Raw genomic sequence first — 22718 nt, 5'->3', positions numbered from 1 at the left:
TAAAAAGAATATACATTTCTGAAAACAAGATTTAAAGCCCAAAGACAACTCAGTCCTAACAGTGCAGTATATTATCCTCCTAGTCTTTTTGCAGTACATAATTTTATCATTCTGTTCATATAATTGTATATACTGCTCTTTTCAACTTCTCAGCTTTTGCCCTGCTTATTATAAATGCTTCATAAATATAACGTGAGTTGTTGTGAGATGTAATCCATACAGCCATTTCTCTCCCATTGGACTGTAAGGTTGTTTACAAACGTTTGCTATTATAAGTAATCATTTGTGTATTCTTATGCATAAATAAAATTTTTAGTTAATAAGCCTTATTTTTAAGAGCAGTTTTAGATTCACAGCAAAATTGAGCTGTGAAACTGCAGAGTTCCCATACACCCAGTCCCCACACATATACAACCTCCCTCACTTTTGACATCCTGCAGCCTAATGGAGTATTTATTACAATTGATGAAACTACACTGACACATCATTATCATGCAAAGGCTAGAGTTTACATTAGGGTTCACTTTTGGTATTACACACTCTGTGGGTTTTGATAAATATATGATGACATGTATCCACCATTGTAGTAAAGTACAGAATAGTCTCACTGCCTTCAAAATCCTCTGTGCTCTGCCTATTCATCCTACCCTTTCCCCTAGCTACTGGCAACCACTGATCATTTTACTATCTCCGTAGTTTGGCATTTTCCAGAATGTCATATAGTTGGAATCATAAAGTATGTAGCCTTTTCAGATTGGCTTCCTTCACTTAATAATAGACATTTAACTTTCCACCGTGTCTTTTCATGGCTTTGTGGTTCAGTTCTTTTTAGCACTGAATAATATTCTGTTGTCTGTATGTACCACAGTTTATTTATTCATTCACCTACTGAAGGACATCTTGGTTGCTTCCAACTTTTGGCAATTATGAATAAAGCTGCTATAAACATTTGTATGCAGGTCTTTGTGTAGACATACATTTTCAGTTCATTTGGGTAAATACCAAGGAGCACAATTGCTGGATCGTATGGTAAGAGTATGTTTAGTTTTATAAGAAACTGCTAAACTGTCTTCCAAAGTTGCTGTACCATTTTGCATTCCTACCAGCAATGAATGCCTGTTGCTCCAAATTCTCACCAGCATTTGGTGTTGTCAATGTTTGGGTTTTGCCCATTCTAATAGGTATGTAGTGGTATGTTACTGTTGTTTTAATTTGCAATTCCATAATGACGTGATGTGGAACATCTTTCCATATGCTTACTTAACATCTGTGTATCTTGTTTGAGAAGGTGTCTCTTTAGGTCTTCTGCCCATTTTTATTTTATTTTATTTTTTGGCAGCTGGCCAGTACAGGGATCCGAACCCTTGACCTTGGTGTTACAAGGCAGTGCTCTATCCAACTGAGCTATCTGGCAAGCTCTATGCCCATTTTTAAATCAGGTTGTTTGTTTATTGTTGAGTTTTAAGGTTCTTTGTATATTTGGATAATAGTCCTTTATCAGATTTGTCTTTTGCAAATATTTCCCCCAGTCTGTGGTTTATCTTCTCATTCTTTTGACATTGTTTTATGCAGGTTAGTTTTTAACTTTAATTGAAGTCCGGCTCATCAATTATTTCTTTCACATATCATGCCTTTGGTGTTGTATCTAAAATGTCATCACTATGAGGCCAAGAGGCCATGGCCACGTTAGCCCAGCTGCAAGCTCTGTTGTCAATTGTAGAAAATCAGTACTCCTTTATGAACAGTGGATACAATTAGAAAAAAGGAGAATGAGTCAGCAGTTAAAATCCAGAGCTGGTTTCGGACATATATCAGGCATTTATACAGAATACTAGTAACCATCATTCAAAAATGGTGGAGAAGTTACTTAGGTAGACAACATTGTCAACTAACTGTGCGGGTAGCATGTTATACTATGAAAATGAATCTCTACAATGCAGTGACAGTTAGGATTGAGAAATATTGCTTTAATTATTTTTATCTGAAGGAGTACTGAGGGCTGTTTCAGAGACCAATGATGTAATTAGGGAGGCAGAGGAAGAGTTTGCAGAGATGAAAGAGACAGAAGAGAAGAGGCTAACCTGGAAAGGGAAGAGAAGAGAAGAGATTACCAAGCCTGAAAGATGCATCATCTCCTCAGCACAAAGCAGATTCCAGGTGTACACAACACACCATTCAGAAAAGAGCCTGATCCATGGGAGTTGTGGTTTCAGGAGGCAAAGCCCTTAATACACTAAAGATCTAAGCTAAGCAGATTACCTAAGCCAGCATTACCGATTGGCTAGCTTGTGTGAGCACCTATTCTTTCCCACAATTCTGCCACCTATTAATAAGAAACAATGTCAAGGGCCCTTTGGAGATATCACCGAAGTCTTAAAACAATGCTAGAAGCCTTTGGAGCTAGCATTGCAAGTGGCAGAGCCAATCAGTGAGTTAAAGCTGTCCAGAGAGGTGCTCAGAAGAGAGGAACAGGTGTGAAACATAATTGACAATATGTTTTTGTCATTTTCTTCCTACTATAAAAATAAAAAGTACATCCCATCAATGCATTCACTGAGCAAGTATGGTCCTGATTCTTATGGACAGCACTTCTGAAGTAAAAATCTTAAGAAACAAATCCATGACAAGGAACAAGACAAGGATGCTCACTCTCACCCCTTCTATTCAACACAGTTCTGGAAGTCTTTGCCAGAGAAATTAGGCAAGACAAAGAAATAAAAGGCATCCAAATTGAAAAGGAAGAAGTAGAATTATCTCTGTTTGCATATGATGTGATCTTATATCTAAAAAACCCTAAAGACTCCACCAAAAAACTGTTAGAACTGATAAATGAATTCAGTAAAGTTGCAGGATCAATTTAAAAAATCAGCATACAAAAATAAGTAGCACTTCTGTACTCTAACAACAAACTATCCCAAGAAGAAGTCAAGACAATAATCCCATTTATGATAGCATCCAATATATACATACATATATATACATATACACACACACACACCCACACACACATACACACACACACATATATACTTAGGAATAAATTTAACCATAGAGATGAAAGACTTGTATATAGATAACTATACAATATTGATGAAAGAAATTGAGGATGACACAAATAATCAATATTGTTAATATGTCCATACTATCCAAAGCATTCTACAGATTCAGTGCAATCCCTATCAAAATTCCAATGACATTTTTCACAGAAACAGAAAGAACAATCCTAAAATACATTCAGAAACACAAAAGACCTTGAATAGCCAAAGCAATCTTGAACAAAAAGAGGAAAGCTGAAGGCATCATACTACCCAACTTCAAAATATACTACAAAACTATAATAATCAAAACAGAATGGTACTGGCATAAAAATAGACACATAGACCAATGGAACAGAATAGAGAGCCTGGAAATAAATTCACAAATTTATGGCCAATTGATTTTCAACAAAGCTGCCAAATACACACAAAGGGGACAGGACAGTCTCTTCAATACATGGTGTTGGGAAAATACCACATGCAGAATAATGAAATTTGACTCTGATATTACACCACTTAACAAAATCAACTCAGACTACAGTCATGTGTCACTTAATGATGGGATCTTTAAGCAATTTTGAGAAATGCATCTTTAAGCAATTTTGTCATTGTGCAAACAGCACAGAGTGGTGTACTTACACAAACCCAGATGGTATAGCTTTTTGCTGTGACCACCATCCCATACGCAGTCCATCATTGACTAAAACCTTGTTATGCAGGGCATGACTGTAGATTAAAGACTTAAACATTAAGACCTGAAACTGTAAAACTGCTAGAAGAAAACATAGGGAAAAGCTTCTTTACATTGGTCTGGGCAATGATTTTTTGGGTGTGACCCCAAAAGCACAGGCAACAAAAGCAAAAATAGACAAATGGGATTGCATCAAATTGAAAAGCTGCTGCACAGCAAAGGAAACAATCAACAGAAGAGACAACCCTACAGAATGGGAGGAAATATTTGCAAGCCTTATATTTGACAAGGAGTTAATATCCAAAAAGTATAAGGAACTCATAACTCAATAGCAAGAAAACAATCTGATTAAAAAATGGGCAAAGGACCACAATAGACATTTCTCAAGAAGACATGCAAATGGCCAACAGGTATATGAAAAGGTACTCAACATCATTAGTCATCTGGGAAATGCAAATCAAAACCACGATGAGGCTGGCTGGTTAGTTCAGATGGTTAGAGCATGATGCTGATAAGGTCTATGGTTCGATCCCTGTACCAGCCAGCTGCCAAAATTTAAAAAAGAAAACATAAAAACACAGTGAGATATCGCCTCATATGAATGGCTATTATTGAACAGACAAAAGATAATGAGTGTTGATGAGGATGTGGAGAAAAGGGAATCCTTGCACACTGTTGGTGGGAATGTAAGAAAATAGTCTGGAGATTAAAAAATTAAAAATAGAACTACCATATGATCCAGCAATACCTCTTCCAGACATATATCCAAAGGAAATTAAATCAGTACGTCAAAGAGATATCTGCACTCCCATGTTCACTGTAGCATTATTCACAATAGCCAAGATATGCAGTCACCCTAAGTGTCCATCAAATGATGAACGGATAAAGAAAATGTGGTTGATATATGCAGTGGAATATTATTAAACCTTAAAAAAGAAGGAAATCCTGTCATTTTCAACAAGATGGAGGACACTATGCTACGTGAAATAAGTCAGGGATAGAAAGACAAATACAGCATGATCTTACTTATATGTGAAATCTAAAAAAGTTGAACTCATAGAAGTAGAGAGTAGAATGGGGGTTGTTAGGGACTTGGAAGGAAGGTGGAAAGAGAAGATGTTGGCCAAAGAGTGCAAAGTTTCAGTGAACAAGATGAATAATTCTGGAGATCTGTTGTACAGCATGATGACTGTAGTTAATAATATATACTTGAAAATTGCTAGAAGTATAGATCTTAAGTAGTCTCACCATAAAAAAAACAACCAACTGTGTTATATGTTATGGATATGTTAACATGATCATGGCAATCATTTCACAATATATACACATATCAAAACATCACATTGTGTACCACTAATATATAAAATTTTTATTTGTCAATTATACCTCAATAAAGCTATAGGGGGAAAGGTCATCACCATACCCAAGGTCATATAAGTTTTCTCCTGTGTTATATCTTCCAAAAGTTTTATAGTTTTACATGTTATATTTATATCTATGATTCGTTTTAAGTTAATTTTTGTGAAGGGGGTAAGGTCTGTGTCTAGAGTCATTTTTTTGCATGTGGATGTCTAGTTGTTCCAGCACCATTTGTTGAAAAGACTGTCTTTGCTCCATTGTATTGCCCTTGCTCCTTTGTCAAAGATCTGTTGCTGTATTTATGTGGGTCTATTTCTGAGTGCTTGATTTTGTTCCATTAATCTGTTCGTCTGTTCTTTTGCCAGTACCACACTGTCTTGATTATTTTAGCTTTATATTAAGCTTCGTTGATGTGGTGGATTACATTAACAGACTTTTTTTGTTTGTTTGTTGGTGGCTGGCTGGTAAAGGGATCTGAACCCTTGACCTTGGTGTTGTCAGCACCATGTTCTACCAAATGAGCTAACTGGCCAGCTCTCATTAATTGATTTTTGAATGTCAAACCAGCTTTCCATTACTTAGGGTAAATCCTCCTTGGTCATGGTGTATAATTCTTTTTACACATTGTAAGATTCGATTTGCTTATATATATTTTGAGGATTTTTGCATCTATGTTCAAAGGAGATACTGGTTTGTAGTTTTCTTGTAATATTTTTGTCTGGTGTTGGTATTAGGGTAATGCTGGCCTCAGAGAATGAGTCAGGTTCTCTCTGCTTCTGTCTTCTGAAAGAGATTATAGAGAATTGGTAGAATTTCTTCTTTAAATGTTTGGTAGAATTTGCTAGTGAACCCATCTGGGTTTGGTGCTTTGTGTTTTTAAGATTTTTTTTTATAGGATAGATGTAGGATTCCTGGTAAAAGGTTTGTTTTTTTGTGTGTGTTAATTTAAAAGTAGCATATGCTCATTGTTTAAATAAACTGTACAGAGATATACTAAGTAAAGAAGTAAAAGTTTCCAACACTCCCTTTCCCCAGGCACACTGTGCAGAAATGACCACAGTTAAAGGTTTGCCACAAATTTTTGCAAACATTTTCTATGCCTGATTTGGATGTTTTAAAAGGCCTTAATACCTATTGATAAAATTGCTCTCCAAAAGACCTGTAACAAGCCATGATCATTTCTAATAGGAGATTTCACTTTTTTTCTAATTATGGAAATATAGCATGTCATTGTAGAAAATAACATTTTTAAAGAATAATTTAAATTACTCATAATACCACTATATAGAGGTGATCAATAATAATATTTTAGAGTGTTTCTCTCTGGGTGTGAAACGAGCACAAATCACACAAAGATCAAGAGATAGAAGATGTCAGCACTCACTCCTGCCCTGTCATGTACTGATACTTTAATATAGTATGAATCCTCTTCTCTACTTAAGTTTGTTTAGCTTTTTTTGTTGTTGTTTTACTAGTTGGTTGGTTGGTTTTTTAACCATACTGACCATTTTTCTATACTCAATTTTATTTCCTTTTATTTTTTCTGACTTCATATGGTGAACATCTCTCCATATCTTTAAAAGTTCCATATAATCTTGGGATGATTGTCCAAATATGTAAATATTTGTATTCTTCTCTGGCTTCCTTAGACTAGATTCCTAGAAGAATATGAATATTTTAAAAAATGTTTGCTACTTACTGTCTAATTGTCGAATTACTTCCAGAAACATGTCAAATTTACACTCTGGTTTAATGGGGCAGGAGAGTGGGAGGGAGGCAGGGAGGGAGAGAGAAGGCTAAGGGATGCCCAGCACATGGTCATTATTTATGGTGACTTGCTGAGAGGTGGCTAGCCTGATGGCTGGTGGCTCATTCCAGCCGTTTGGGGCCCTCAGCTTCCTGGATCCGTGGCCTGAACATTCCTTTGTTTATTCAACAAATATTTATCGAGCACCTTCTTCTCGCTCTGCACTGTTCTAGGTGCTGAAGATACTGCAGGGCTAAGACAAACTTTCTGTCCTTAGAGAGCTTCCATTCTGATGGGGGAGTCAGACCACAAGCAAACAAATGAGAATGTAACATCTGACAGTGAAAATATTATGAGGAAAGATAAAGCCAGCTCTGGGAATAAAGGCTCTAGGCATGATGGTCCTAATTTTTTTTTTTTTTTGGTGGCTGGCTGGTATGGGGATCTGAACCTGCGACCTTGGTGTTATCAGCACCACTCTTTAACGAAGTGAGCTAACCAGCCAGCCCATGGTACCATCTTAATCAGGCGGTCAGGGAAGGCCTTTCTGAGGTGGTGACATTAGAGCTGAGACCTGGGTGAAGAGCCATAAGAAAATCTAGCACCACGGTGCTTCTCAAACCTGGCTAGACATTAGAATCACCTGGGGAAACTTAAAAAAATCCCAGTGCCCAGGATACACTCCAGGCCAATTAAATGAAAATCTCTGGAGGCAGAACCCAAGCCTGGATATTTAAGTTCTTTGGGTGATTCCACTGTGCAGCCAGGTGGAGAACCAGTGATCTAGGGCAGCTCTGTCCAATAGAAAAATAATGCAAGCCGCATGTATAATTTTAAATATTCTTGTAGCCATATTTAAAAAGTAAGGAATAGCGACATTAATTTTAGTAATTTATTTTATCCAGTACATCCAAAATACCATCATTTCATTATGTAATCAGTATAAAAATTGTTAATGTGAGATTTTACCTCTTTTGTACTAAGTCTTTGAAATCTGGTGTACATTTTGTAGTCACAAGCACATCTCAGTTCAGACTGACTGCTTTTCAAGTGTGCAACACACACATGTGGCTGTTGCCAACATATTGGTCAGCACAGCTCTAGAGGAGGAGCTGTCCAGGCAAAGGAACAGCAGGTACAAAGGTGTTAAGATACGATCAGATTCTTGAGTTTGAAGTGCCAGTAGGAGGCAACTGTGGCTGGAGGGGAAGAAAAGAAGGTGGGAGTGGTAAGGAATGAGGCCACACAGCCAGGGCCTGGCATGCTGAATTTTATACTAAATGTGATGGAAAGCCATTGGGTGCTTTGAAAGCAAGAAATGGTTTGCTCTGTTTTACCTTTTAGAAAGACCCTTTGCTGTATTGGACATAGTCTCCATGGAGGCCAGAGTGAAGCAGGAAGGTCCACATGTAGGCTATTACATCAGCATGGGTGAGAAATATGGGTCACGTGGATTTAAAAGGTCATCATACAGATGCTGAAAAGTGGATTCATGTAGATATTCCAAGGCAAACCCGACTGGAGTTGCTGATGATTTGGATGTGGGACGTGTGAAAAAGAGGAGTCAAATATGACTCCAGGATTTTTGCCATGAACACATGGTGGTGGAGCTCGGGCGTGGGATAGGGGTGGAAATAGGTTTTGGAGGGAAGTAAGAGTTCAGCTTGAGCATAGACCACCCATAATTGGATGTGTTTTCTAAAATCTAGAACATGTGTGTCAGCAAAGGCCCAGGGGGTGTGGAAAAAGTATAGGAAGTGCTCAGGCAATGGAGATCTCATAAGGTAAGAATGTGTGTTTGGGCAGAGGCCAGGATATGGGAAAATGGGAGCTAAAACATGCTGCAGTAGATAATGAAGGGCCTTGAATGCCAAACTCAGGAATTTGAATTTATTTAGTGGACATGGGGGAGCTGGTGAAACTTTTTGATTAATAACTAATATGATCAGAGCCTAACTTTATACTGACAACTGTATATTTAATAAAATGAAAAATGCCCATAAGATAATGTTCACTGAAATTTTAGATGTAGTTTGATTAAAGGTTTTTTTTAAAAAATCTCATGTGTGAAAGAGAAAAAACCTCATGTATTTAAAAAAAGCCTCATGTATGAGTATTAAACAAAAGACTGAAAGGGACATTATCAAAATGTTAGTAATAGAGACAGTTTTGGTGGTTGGTAAAACTACAAGTTTTACCTTTTCATTTTACTTCTCTATATTTTCCAAATTTTCTTCAATTGAACATAACTACTTTTACAATGAGAGTAAGTTTAAGCCAACAACTTAAACGTCTGCAGGGTTGGAGGAGGGAGTAGATTGGATGGGAAGAGTGGAGGCAGGGAGATGGGTTAGGTTTATGGCAGTAGTCCAGTAGAAAGGCAAGGAGTGAAAGGACGAACTGGGGTAAGGGCCATGGAAGGAGGAGGGAAGTGGAAAATGTACTTCTTGCCTTTAAATTGGATTTGTAAGAAAGCCTTACAATAAACCGGTGTGGTGGTTAAGAGGATGGGCTCTGGGACCATGTTGCTGGGGATTGGATCTGAGTTTGGCCACTTACTTGGGCAAATTACTTCCTATGCTTTTTAAAATCTGTAAACAGCAATAATAATTGTACCTACCCCATAAGGTTATTCTAAAAGTAACATGATTGAGTATATGTTAACCATTTAGAACAGTGCTCAACTCATAGTAGGTATTCAGTAGATTAGCCGCTATTCTTGTTACTCCTAGGGGCCTGACTTCATTGGAATTGGTGTTGAAGGTGGATCAACCTAGTTGGAATGGGTTAGGCGAGGATGCTTATGGGATCTGTGCCTGTTTTCCAAGAATATCCAGGAATAGAGGGCATCTCCCTGTGCCAAGCTTGCAACAATACTCGTCAGGACACTACCAGTTTCTCCACTAGGATGGTTCCTGATGTTCTCTTGTGAGAGAGAAACTGAGAGGTGAAAGTCCTGGGGCAACTTAATGACAAACCATTTGGTTTGGTGAGCTCTTAACCTCACTTTTGCATACAGAGGATTTATACTTTCCTAAGACAGCACTTGCCTCCCTGAGTGGGAGTTAGAGGAAGAGAGATTTGGACTCAACATTGAAAACAACAACTTCTGGCAATTGTTCAGCCACATTAGAAGTCACTGTAGAAGTAATCTATTAAAAATAAAAATGCCCCAAAGATTTTCATTAAAAGTAAAAATACCCATAAGCTGTGATCCAACAATTTACCAGTATTCAATATTTCTCCCAAGGAAATACTTATTGCAGCATGTGACAAAAAACTATGTACATGTGTATTTATTGCAGTATGTTTGTAATGGCAAATAAAAGCGGGGAGGGACAACGCAAATGTTCATTCAGTATTGTAAAGACTAAATGAAACTGAGGTGTAAGCTCATAGGGTGGAATGCAGCATTAATTCATATTAACTATATCTGCAGATATCAACAAGATATTACTGAGAGAGAAAGAAGGAAAACAAGTTATAGAATATGTAATGGAGGGGAGTTGATAGACAAAGGTCACTGAAGCATTATCCCGAACAGCTTAATTTTTTATAAGCAGAATATACTTATATATTATACATTTAAAAAAATCTTAGCCATTAGAGTTTTAAAAAAATAAGCTGGGCTGTCTTAAAAATTATGAGAAGTTCAATCAAGAGCTTCATGGACCATTTGGGGGGTAGTGGTACAGGACTGTGATTCCAAATGAGTTTTTATCAGATGATGTACTCAGTTTTATTTATAATAAAATTCATTTCATCTAAAGTACTCTCCTTTGTTCTGAGCCCTCTCTAAAGTTTTGTGTTCAGGTATTTTTTATTTTGTGAAACACAGTACATATAGACTATAGGTTTTTTTTCCCCTAATAACCTTACTTGGCAACAACCTTACTTTTTGGTCTAGAAAATTTTGGGGGAAATTTCTATTGGTCTTTGAAATGTAAATTTCTGGGAACTCTAGGGTTGTGGGGAAAGTGAATAATTTGGTTAGGTTGAATTAGATGCCTCTGAGTCCCTTTCTGACCCTGAAATTCTCTCATTTCAGGGCCACAGGCTAGCCCCCTTATCTCAGTGAGCTTTTAGAGGGTGAACTGGGTAAAGATGTGGATGGACCAGCACAGCTCTGCTAATGCAACTATTGTACAGTTCTTTGCATATACCTGCCTGGCAGTGAGTCAGTCTCTTTTAGGGACTGCTGCCCTGTGGCCCTGAACAAGCAGCAGCCTCAGTAATCCTCACATTCAAATTAGCAAGCATGTGCTGAAGGGCAGCTCTGTGCTCTGTGCCGTGGGTCAGGAGGTGTTATTGAGGTGTGTCTGGAGGAGTATCTACCCCCAAGGAGCTTATAGTCTGACAGTCATGTAGAAAAGACCGTTTTGTTATCACACTTCCCAGTGCCTCATTTCATCATATATAAAATGGAAATAGTAATAATAGTATCTAAAAGCCATTGTCGGATCCCTGTACCAGCCAGCCGCCAAAAAATAAAAGTTAAAAAATAAAAGCCACAGAGATATATCTCTCCCCACCTCCCTCACCTTCACCCTGAGTTGGAAAAAGAATGAGACCCTGAGAGGTAGACATGTGATCAAAACAGAATGGACGAAGCAGAGGTTTGCAACATTACCTTAAAGAGACAGAATGACTTCCAGACCAAAAAGGCCTTATTGTTGCTGAGCCAGAAAACTACCGTATATACAAAAGGTCTGTTAGCCCTGGATACTTGAAAAAACAAAACCAGAAAGCAAGCAAGAGGTTACTGCATGGAGAGGTGGCCTGGCCTGGCGATTTTCCCTGTTGTGGACTCACCACTCCCAGCCTGGGCCCCCAGCAGTGGAACCCTTTGGCTGCCTCTGTTAGTTTTGTTCCCTCACCCACCAAGCCCTCTTGTGACTCCCCACTGACCGCCCCTGGAGAAGGGCCTACAGGGAGAGAATGTGCCAGCTAGAGGCCCCTGCGGCCTCTGTTTCCCACTGTCCGTTTATATGTGGCTGTGGGGGAGAGGGGATGTCTCCATCTTAGGGTGCTGGTAACCTTGAGTCCACTCTGGAAGTGGGGGGATCCCTCTGGACAGGCTGGCAGGTCATGTTTTAGAGCCTGTGAGGCTGAGGAAGTGGACCCAGGCATGAGGTGCCCTCACTGAGGTCACACCACCCATATGGCCTTGGAGCCCACCTGCCTAGGCAATGTCCCATATCTCCGTTGGCCTCACCTGTCCCTTGAGTTTCTCCAACTTGCAGCTCCCAGTGTTCTTGTGGAGATGAAATCAGTTAATGGAGGAGAAAGCGCTTTCTAAAATGGTTAAGCATTCTACACATATAAATTATGACGATCATGCTCACATGTTTAAACTCTTTGAAAAGTATAATGTGCCATATGAATTACCCTAATTGTTGGAAGCCAGGAACTGTGCAGAATTGACGGTTAGGCTCAAGAGAAATACCAGATTGACCACCCACCCCCCATACCCCTTTTCAGGGTTAAATTGATTATAGTTCCAGAGTTTACCCAGAGGAAGAACTAAGACGGGAACTGAACCATACTGTGGTTCAACAGGTGGCTGCCTCTCTGTGACCCTGGCTAAGTTGGGCTGTTGTTGAGTAGTAACGTGGGCACTTGGGACCCTCCATCAGAAGCCCTCTGCCAGACAGCCGGTGAGTTTCCAGTCAAGTTCATGGGCAGCGAACACTATCACGTGGCTCACCATACACTGAACTCCGGCTGCTGTTTTTCCACCAGACTAAAGTGAGCCCAGCAACCCCCAACTATTCCTGTTAGAGGGGAGAGGTTAGTGCCTGGTTAACCAGTTCTTACTGATGACGACACGCCCTGCCAAAGAGCCCACCTGAGCTGAATGTGTGCTGATGTTGCACACCTGATGTAGCACAGGTGTTCCATTTCAAGGTGGCACACTCTAAGTGACTTGGATGTGCATTTATAGTGAGAAATTATTTGTGTGGTTAGAGTTGGGGTATGGGTGGAGGAATGATAATATCACATGAGCTGCGCTGGACACTGTTCTAAGGGTTTTTACATGTGCTATCTCATTTAATTCTCACCCCCCCCATCCTTATTTGGTATATCCTGTTTATAGATGAGAAAACAGAGACAGAAGGCTTAATTAACTGTCCAAGATTGTTCAGCTATTAGAAAGTAACAGAACCAGATACTGGCAAGCCACCAAAAAAAAAAAAAAAAAGTAACAGAAACGATTTAAACCAGTCAGGAAGTCTGACTGCAGAATCAGAGTTCTTTTTGTTATTGCCATTTTTCCGATGCATAACTAAGACAAAGAGAAACTTGACAAGGTCACACAGCTGGTACGTGTTAGATGGGAATCAAACCCAGGTCAGTCCAATCCATTCATTGATCCTCTATCATAGGACATTTTGGTTGTTTCCATTTTTTTAACTATTAAAAATCCCAAGATGTAGAAAAAAGAGAAATGGTAGGAATGTTGTTTGGTTTATCAGTTTGTTTGTTTTAAAGGATTTAGGGCAGATGAGCTTTCAGAGGCTAGAAGATTGGAGGCTTCCAATCGACTGCTTGAGTGAGAGTGCGATTCTGATTAGGAATGGTGCCAGTGTGCAGAGAAGGGAAGAAGAGGCTCTATGTTTTAGCCCAGGGATTTGTCATTGCCTGCTGAGACAGACAACTTGGGAAGCATGTCAGAATTATCTGTAATTCCTACTTTGGACATTTTAGTGTTCACTAACATTTTCCAACCCACTGTCTTATTGACATTGCCCAGACACATGTGGCTGGGACTGGGCAGAGAGCAAGGCCATTCTCTTGCTCAGCTCAGCCATGGGCAGCCATCGGGAATCACACTATCTGTCCATCCCATGTCCCTAGCCCCTCTGCCTCTCTGCAACTCAGTCTCACTTTGAAGTACTCCTTCAAGGTTCTACATCCCAGGTCCAGAACAGGCGAGGCCTGAGGGGATATCATACATAATAATGTTGAGTCTTCAGCATGGGTCTAAGCATTTTTAAGGCTCCATCTCTGTTATCCTTACAACAACATTTTGTGATGGGGACCCTTGTGCAACCACTATTTTGTAGAGGAGTGAAAGGAAGCTTCAAGAGGTTAAGGACTTGCCCAAGGCCACATAACCAGGGCTTAGGAGAGCCAGGATTCTGAGCCAGGGCTGTTTAAACTACACGGCCAAATCATGCTAACCATAATATATACTTTGCAGTCTTCTTGATGTACTACTGTAAGCAGAGGACATTGTAGCTCTGGAGGGAAATCTTCAGAAAATCAGCAAGAACACATTTAGCTCCTGCATTATATGTAAACAGGGTGGGCTCATTTACAGATGTTGTAACTGCAAAGGATCCTGGAAGAATCTCTTTTCTACATTATTTTTAAATTGTGGCAAATGAGGTCCAGAGAGATTAACTGATTTGCCTAAGGGCAAGATGGTGGCCCACCCAGATTAGAACCAGGGTCTTCTGATACTTTCCCTGCGACTCCTTGAGAGGGAAACAGCTTTTAGATCTGCTATGCAGGGAGCAAAAATGTGAATCACTAGGGCAGGTTTAGGGGAAACAGGAGCAGTTTGGCACTGCTGGGCAATGGCAGGGCTCATGGGAGATGTGGAACCACAAGATATTCTGATTCTCTACTCCCAACTCCAGCACTCACCCAAGTCCTGATCCTACTATACAATGGCTGGAGGAGAGGGCAATTGGCTGAAGGCAACGTGGTCTAGTGATTAAGAGCCTGGGCTCTGACATTAGACAGACCCAGATTCATATCCATGTAAGATATTTCACCTGTCTGAGGGGCTGATCAATACTTAAGGAGAGGGCCCCTGTGAGAATGAAATGAGAAAGTGGTTCTAAAGAAACTGGCACAAGTTCGTGGAAAGAAGAGAATGTTGGGGTTGTTTGAGTTGGTGGAAAAAAAGACTGGTAACCAAATATATGATTTCAACAAAAGCCCAAGTATTTCTTAATTTCATCTGATTCATTATTTCTCACAAGCACCATCAGAGAGGGGTTCATTTCCCCATGTGGAGGTGCAGGGGTGGTGGTGGGGGAACATCTCGATGACTTTTGGTGAAGAGTAAAGGATGGGTTAGATTTACTGGGAGTCATGGATAATGTGGGCTTGCTTTTTACTTCCTGTCTTGAAAGGGATGGGAGATTGAGAGGAAATAAGATTTTTAATACAAACTTTAAATCAGATTCTTTCTAAAGAACGTCTCCTTGGTTGTATGACCTCAAATGAACCTCTCACCGTCTCAGTTGTCTCTTTACCACAGTTCATTGAGATGGCCACATAATAGGCACTTAAAATACAGTATCTTATTTAATCCTCAAGACAAGCCTGCAAGATAGATATTACCATCCCCTTCTACTTATTTATTTATTTGACAGGTGGCCAGTATGGAGAACTAAACCCCTTGACCTTAGTGTTACAAGGCCGTGCTCTAACCATCTGAGCCAACTGCCCATCCCCTACCATCCCATTTTAGATAGAGGAAAAAACTGAGGTTCAGGGAGGTTAAGTAACTTGTCTTAGGACATACAGCACACAGCCAACAAATGGTAGATCTGTGATTTAAGTCCAGATCTGACACAAAAGCCTGTGTGCTTTCAGGTATATGCATGGTAGATTCAGGTTTTATTGGGTCTAAAGTTAATGCAATTTGGGGAGCCCTCTTTAAACAATACAAAAAACAAACCAAAAAAACCCCAAAACACAAAGATCTAAAAGTGAATAGTTAGATTTTGAAATGAAATCACAGAATCCAGAAAAATAACATACTGTTTGTGTTAACTGCTTGACACTCTTCTATAATACCTTTTTTCCTGTCTTTTGGCTGCCTTCTCTTCAGTTACCATTTTCATATTACAATGATTTTATTATACTTTCCATAGAGAGAATAAAAAAAGATAACCCAGTATTTCTCTAGCATGGTTGATTATAAATTTTTAAAAATTATTGATAGTTTAGAAAAGTTTATTTCAGCTTCACAAGTCATTACTGCTAATGCTATATAAATATTAAGGTTGTTGTCGAGTTTGGGAAAACTTCAAAGTTTCTTCCATATGTGAGCCATAAGATTTTAGGGTATTTTATGCTTTCCGATGCCATGATTCATCAAAATAATCTTTGAATTGGTGACAGTTCATAACCCATTTATTGTCAGCTAAACGTTATCTTCATTGGTATCAGCATTTTATGTCAAATCAGCAAGAAATCCTAATCTTTTCCAGTACACTTCTCTCCTACCACTTCAGGTGGAATGAAGATGTTTTACATTAACAAAAGACTCATAATTAAACTCTTTTCTCATAAATCTCTGACCTTTTAAAGGGAATTTATTATAAATACCAGATACAAAAACATTTGAAGCATCTAGAATGATTTGGCCTAGAAAAGGGAAGACTGGAGGAGGCAAATTACTGCCTTCAAGGATATGGACATTAGTGGGTGTTAGTATCATGAAGGTGTGTCAGAGACTTTGAGGCTCAGATAGGTTCTGCAAGTCACTTTGATGCTAGTTGCCCCCAAATGGCCACAAAGGATAATAGAGAAATCTGGGAGTAAGAAGAGGTTAAAATTGCCTTAGTGTGGACTACAAGTGCGACCCTCACTACTCAGTGTGATCGATCCATGATCCAGCAGCTGCTGTGGGAGCTGGGGAGAAGTGCAGACTCAGGCCCCACCTTGAACTGTTGACTTGGAATCTGCATTTTAACAAAGTTCCTAGTGATTCATGTGCAGGTTATGGTCTGAGAAACCTGACTAGAGACTTTAGTAGGAACTTCTGATGTGCGCTACCCTGGCTTGGCACTTGTCTTCTTTCCTCTCTGTGTCCTCAGCCTTCAGAACTGGCCTCTGCCCTAGCAGTCATCCCATGGTGTTGATTCATTACATCTCCATTTCCCCTCCCACTGGACTAGGAACTCCTCTTTGGTTTCCAGCCCCTCACAGTGCCTGGCACACAGGAGTTACCATCTAAGGAATGCGCACTGTGTGCCAAGATCCTTGCCTCTCTTACCTCATTTGGCCCTTACCTCAAGCTGGGAGGCTAAAATGATATCCCCATTTTATAGATGAAGAAACTGAGGCCCAGTCACTTGCCCATGGTTATAAGTGACAGAGCTGGGGATCAAATCCAGGGTTGTTTGATTGCAAAGTCTTCAGTAAAGGATCGATAAATGTTTGTTGAATTACTTATTTACTTAATTTTTCATTCATGCGTTCATCAGTGTTATTATTCATTGAAGAGACTCTGGGCAAGATGAGAAAGATGAGCAGTGTAATCGGCTTCCTCTTGGTGAACTCATTTTAGAATAGGGCCCAGAAGGAGTTGTCTAGTGGTCAGCCTTCTGGGGCAGGGACCTGGGCTGCCCAGGAGACCTCCCAGTCCATCCAGCCTTGGTGACTCTGCTGCCCTAGAGTGACACTCCAAGAGGGAGGGGACACACCCCTGCCTCCCTGCCCCTTTCAAAATGTCCTTCTCCATGACTCAGCAAAGAAACTATGGGTAGAAATCAGAGAAGAGGCAAAAAAAAAAAAAAAGCCTCAAAAATGTTTTCTTTTCCTGGAAGAATTTCTTTTTCTTGTCATTCATTTCTCTCCCAGGGAATCCAGGAAGGCTTCAGCTTGTGGTCAGCTGTGACCCCCAGTCTGGATTCTCTGGGACTCACCCCTTCACTTCCTGACTCCTCACTGAGCCTGGGACAGCATCAGGTTTTCTTCCTTTGGTTTCTCTGATTTCAGGCTGCTGGGGACCTGCCCAGCCCTGCTCTACTGAGCTTGGTCATAAAGTCCTGATCCTGGCCTCAGATTATCTGGGTTTAAATTCTGCCTCCACGTCTTACAAGCTGTGTGACCTTGGCAAGTCACTTCACTTCTCTGTGCCTCAGTTTCCTTATCTGTAAAGGGAGGATAGCAATAAATTTGAGGATTCAGATAATCTATGTAAAGCACTTGGAACAATGCCTGACACAAGGTAATGCTATATAACTGTTGTTGTGATTATTATTAAGTGTGGGGCAGTTATTAATACCTGAAGGAGACTTCGGTGAATTTGTGCTAAATTTCTTTCCATTTCTTTCCATTTGTTCTAGTCTCACCGCAGAATTTGTGTGAATTCTCAATTATTCATGTTGTAGAGGGCATAAGGGGGCAACTGCAAATGAGTGAATAAATTAATAAGTTAGAAAGCTTGGAGGGCTGGCCCATGGCTCACTCGGGAGAGTGCGGTGCTGATAACACCAAGGCCACAGGTTCGGATCCTATATAGGGATGGCCGGTTCGCTTACTGGCTGAGCGTGGTGCGGACAACACCAAGTCAAGGGTTAAGATCCCCTTACCGGTCATCTTTAAAAAAAAAAAAAAAAAATAGAAAGCTTGGGCTGCCCTCTGAAAATGAGATTATTATTATGGATGAGGAGGCATGACTGAATAGAGTGTTGATTTGGGAATAACCATATCCAGTCTAGGAGGGGCTGGTCCTCTGAGAATTTCCAGTCATGAGACAGACCTGCCTAATGATAGATTGTTATAGATTCTGTATGAAGATATACAGACAACAGGAGAAGGAGAGCATAGGTAGGGGAAGGTTCTCAGCCTTGCATATGTTTCAGAATCACTTGGGGATAAATATACAGAACCTGGGCTCCATGCCTAGAGATTCTGATTTATCTGGTTCTGGGAGTGGAAAAGGGCCATCAGAGCTCTTAACGAGATCATCAGGTTATCAGGATGCGAAGCTAGCAATAAAGGTAATAATAATAGCACATACTATAAATTGTGCATTGTACGTATATTTTCTCTTGCCCTCATAACCAACCCTACAAGACAACTTATGTTATCCCCATTTTACAGGTAAGAACACTGAGGTTATAGTAATTGGGCCATGGTCACACAGGAGAGCCCATATTTTAATCTAGCTCTGAGTCTAAAGGCCTAATTTATTTTGCCATATCCCACACTGCAGGAGGTCAGTCTGGAGGAACCTTCCCAGAAATTGAAATTAAGATAGTCAGCTCAGATGTAAACTATCAAATTGGTACATAGGTCAGAGCAAAGATATGCAAACCGATTTTACAGAGACACAAAGGCTCCCAGCCAGTGGAAGGCCTGACCTTAACCCTGTGGCCTTTATTAACATATCTAAAGGAAGAATGCATTCTTGGGGGGACACGGGTGAGGGTGGTTGGGCCCATTAGTCTGATACTTTGGGAATTGAGGGAAGGGTCTTGGCCTGGCAGGCCTCTGGCACACACAGCCTTGTGATTTGGTATTAACTCTTTCCCTTGACTTCTGGTCTCTCCTGACCTCTCTGGCTCTTTTGTTTCCTTCTGTGGCCCCTCTTTTTCTACCTACTCCTTCAATGTGGGTGTTTTCTGCATCCCACTCTCCCCACATTACCCAGATGGCAGCATCCACTCCACTCCGGGGGCTCAGCTGTCTGTGCTAGGTACTTCCAGAGGTGCGCACTCCTGAGGTACTGACTCAAGGTATCAAGGTTAAGGGGTGAGGTAGAGGTATCCTAAGACACAACTGGAGTTCACATCTCAGCTGGGCCTTTGCTGTCTGTGGGCTTTGGAAGTTAGTTGTCATTATTTTTCAATCTCAGTTTCTTTACCTGTGAAATGGGATAGTAATGCCTACTTTTAAATGATTTCTGTGAGTCTGAAAATAGACAATAGGCATTCCAAGCACACAGTAAGAACTCTATAAATGGTACCTATTCATTATGTCCAGCTGGCATGGGGCTTCACTTTAATGTCTGCAAGCACCTTAAAATCAACATGTGAAATAAGGAACCTTTCCCCCAAATCTGTTCTTCTATTTGGATTCCTATCAGAGGACATAGAAATACCTCTGTGAAATTGCTAGAGCCAGATAGCCTGTAGCCATCCCGGACTGTCCCTTCATTGCCATCCAAGTGGGCACTGAGTCCCAGCGATTCTATCTCCTGCATTTCTTCTGTTGTCCCACGACACCCTTGGAATTTCTCACTAGGTTATGCAAGAACATAACCTCTTAACTGCCCTCTACTTACTCATCCCCAAACCTAAAATGTTAGTACTGTACTCAGGTTCTGGTTCAGACTAAAACCCTTTTAACAGTTCTCTGTTGTCTTTGGGGCACAACTCAAAATCTACTGCAGACACGAGGCCCTTGATGATCTGCCCTGCCTTCCTGTCCAACCCCTGCTCCTGCCACCATCCTATCTGGCACTGCCCTGCTGGGCATGCTGGCAGTGCGGACCCACACACCAGGTATGCCAGGTGTTCTTCTCGCTGCTTTCTTCCCCGTCTCCTCCTCACCTAGCCAGTTCCCACTCAAGACGCAGTTCAGGCAGCAGCAAGCAGCATTATTAAGTCTTCCCTGGGAGAAGACTGTGTGTGTGCACATGCACACACACCCACACACACACGCACACACACACAGGCTGGAGCAAGTGCTCCTGTCCTGAGACTTCTATTTTTGCAATAAGACTGTGAGCCCCTGAGCCCCTGACTCCTCTTGGTCATTTCTGGGTGCCTGGTATGTGGCATGCTCTCAGCAGGAAGCTTTCCTAATAAGGTTTAACATTTATGGAGCTTTACTGTGGACCAGGAACAGTTCTAAACCTCCTCACAACTCCATGGGCTAGGTACCCTTCATTCATCCATTCTGCTAATATTTATTGAAGACTTCCCTCTGGCCAGGACCTGGTCCACGCACTGGGGATATGGCAGAGTAAGGACAGTGGGGAGTACTAGGGGGGAGGGAGGATTTCCTATTTTATCTCAGAAGGTGAGGAAAAGCCTCTCTGAAAGGTGGAAATTGAGCAGACCTGAGGGATGTGGGTAAGGGAGCCATGTGGTTATCTAAAGGAAGAGTGGTCCAGGAAGGGGAACAGCCAGTTCAAAGGGGATCATAAACCCCATTTGATGGGTGAGGAAACCAAGAGTCTAGGTAAGTTGTCCAAAGTCACAGAGTAAGTGGCAGACCTGGGTTTGAAACCCAGGTTCTGTAACTCTTGACTCACACTGTTAACCATGTCTTTGCTGTCTTTTGTGGAACACAGTAGCTGCCTTAGCTGAGGGGCAGGCTGGCTGAAGTTCACTGCTCCACCTTCCAATTGGAGTATGGCTGCCCATGTCACGGAGAGCTTGGGCTGATTGCCTGGCTCGGTATTCGGGTGCATTTATTTGGTAGCTCTGTTTCTCTGTTTTGTGTTTCTGTTTCTGTGGTCTTTGTTAGAGACAATTAGATTGTGTTTACTCTCCTCAAAAAGCACACTTCTCTTTCTACAAAGCTGAGAAACAGACCCTGAAATATGGTGATTTGGCCAAGGCAAACTCCCCCTCACTTGTTAGTAATCAGGGTGGTTTCTGTGGACAACCGCTGTAGCTCACCTCAAACCTTCTTTCAGACTTCAGCAGGAGGAATTAAGGCTCTTTGCAGAAGTAGTATTTGATCTGGTCTTGAAGGACATGGGACATTTCAAGAGAAGTAGAGATGGGGGAAGGGTTTTAGGCAGAAAGATGTGTGTGAACTGAGCAAAAGCATCAGTGCTCAACTATTCAGTGGACCTGGGATATAAGGCCTGTTTGTTGGGGGAGGGAAGATAAGGCTGCAGGGAGAATTTAGGGTCAGATTTTAGCAGGCTTTTTTTTTTTTTTTATGGCCAACTTTACATGTCCATTTTAGGTAAATGGTCTGGGTTTTATCCTGCAGACATGGAGTTTTAAGAAGCAAAGAGAGAAACGAGGTTTCCCTCTTTCTGGCCTTGTTCTTCCAGCCTTGCTCTCAGCCTCCCAGCCGATTGGATTCATTACTGCTCTGCAGTGTGCACTGGGCTCCAGGTTAGTGGGATCAGTAAGGACTTCTTTCTGACCTCCAAGAACTCAGCTCTGGACTATTCAGGGTGACAGACAAGGAGAAAAATTAGTCACCATCCAGTGCTTGAAGAGTGCACACCCACATAGTTTGGGACTTTGATAAATAAGGCAGGAACGCATTTCAAAAAAGGCGCAGATTCAGCATGGGCTTGGGGCACAAGAAAAGCTGAAACCAAAAAAAAAAAGAAAAAAAAAGTTCAAATTCCAAGAAGTTATCCGGATTTTGCAATCAAAATTTTTTCTTCAAAAACAAAAAAAGAAGCAAAGAGTACATGTGCATTCCTGAAGTTTTTGAAAGACTGCTTGGGCAGTAGTGGGGAGTGCAGGTTAGAGAGGTGAACAGAGGTAGAGAGGCTACTGCACCAGTCCAAGTGTTAGATGGGAGTGCCTGAACGTTGAGAGGGACCAGATTCCAGAGACATTTTGGAAATGTTGGTGACAGGACCTGCTTACAGGTTGGTGTGGAAACTGTTGGAGCAGGAGGAGATGAGAAAGAATGATGTTATCCAAGGGATTTGTTGGTTTATAAAAGGAAAAATAAAAGAGTGATGTCAGCATTTTCAGCTTGGGTGACTCAGAGGATCACGGTTAATTGACACATGATACCAAAGAAGAGGGACAGATTTTGATCATCTTGAGTTCAAGACATTGGAGTGACATCCTAGTGGGGATGTGGGCTGGGAGTATGGGGTGGAGGCTAGAGCTGGAGAAACATGAAAGCTGAGGCTGAAGGAATAGAGTATGTGAGAAGAGAAGCCAGGACCTTGGCTTAATCTGAAAGAGGAAGAGGAGCCACTGAAGAGGTTGTGGAAGAGTCCGGAAAGCTAAGGAAAGTGAGGAATGTTTTGATTAAGGCATTGCTGGGACTAGTTGACATGTCTCAGCATCTGATGTAGGTGATAGAGGCCCTATCTCAGGAGGAACGCAGAGAGGACCTCGTCTAGGGTATCTGCTCAGAAATCAGGGGTGCTTCTGGTCAGTCTGGGCTTGTTCACGTGGCCTGTGTGTGGACTATC

The 22718-nt window shown here is 41.1% G+C and overlaps 1 protein-coding gene and 1 pseudogene across 3 annotated transcripts in view; both read left to right on the top strand.

Annotated features, from left to right (window-relative positions):
* CCND3 (cyclin D3) overlaps nt 1-22718 on the top strand; it is an 86139-nt gene that overhangs the window by 40049 nt on the left and 23372 nt on the right. The gene's annotated exons all lie outside the window — the stretch shown is intronic.
* Nucleotides 1678-21211, top strand: LOC134379042 (spermatogenesis-associated protein 17-like; annotated as a pseudogene).

Source organism: Cynocephalus volans, chromosome 5, assembly GCF_027409185.1.
Source record: "Cynocephalus volans isolate mCynVol1 chromosome 5, mCynVol1.pri, whole genome shotgun sequence".
Lineage (NCBI taxonomy): Eukaryota > Metazoa > Chordata > Mammalia > Dermoptera > Cynocephalidae > Cynocephalus > Cynocephalus volans.
Note: the sequence above shows the minus strand (reverse complement) of the source record. Positions and strands in the feature narration are given on the sequence as shown.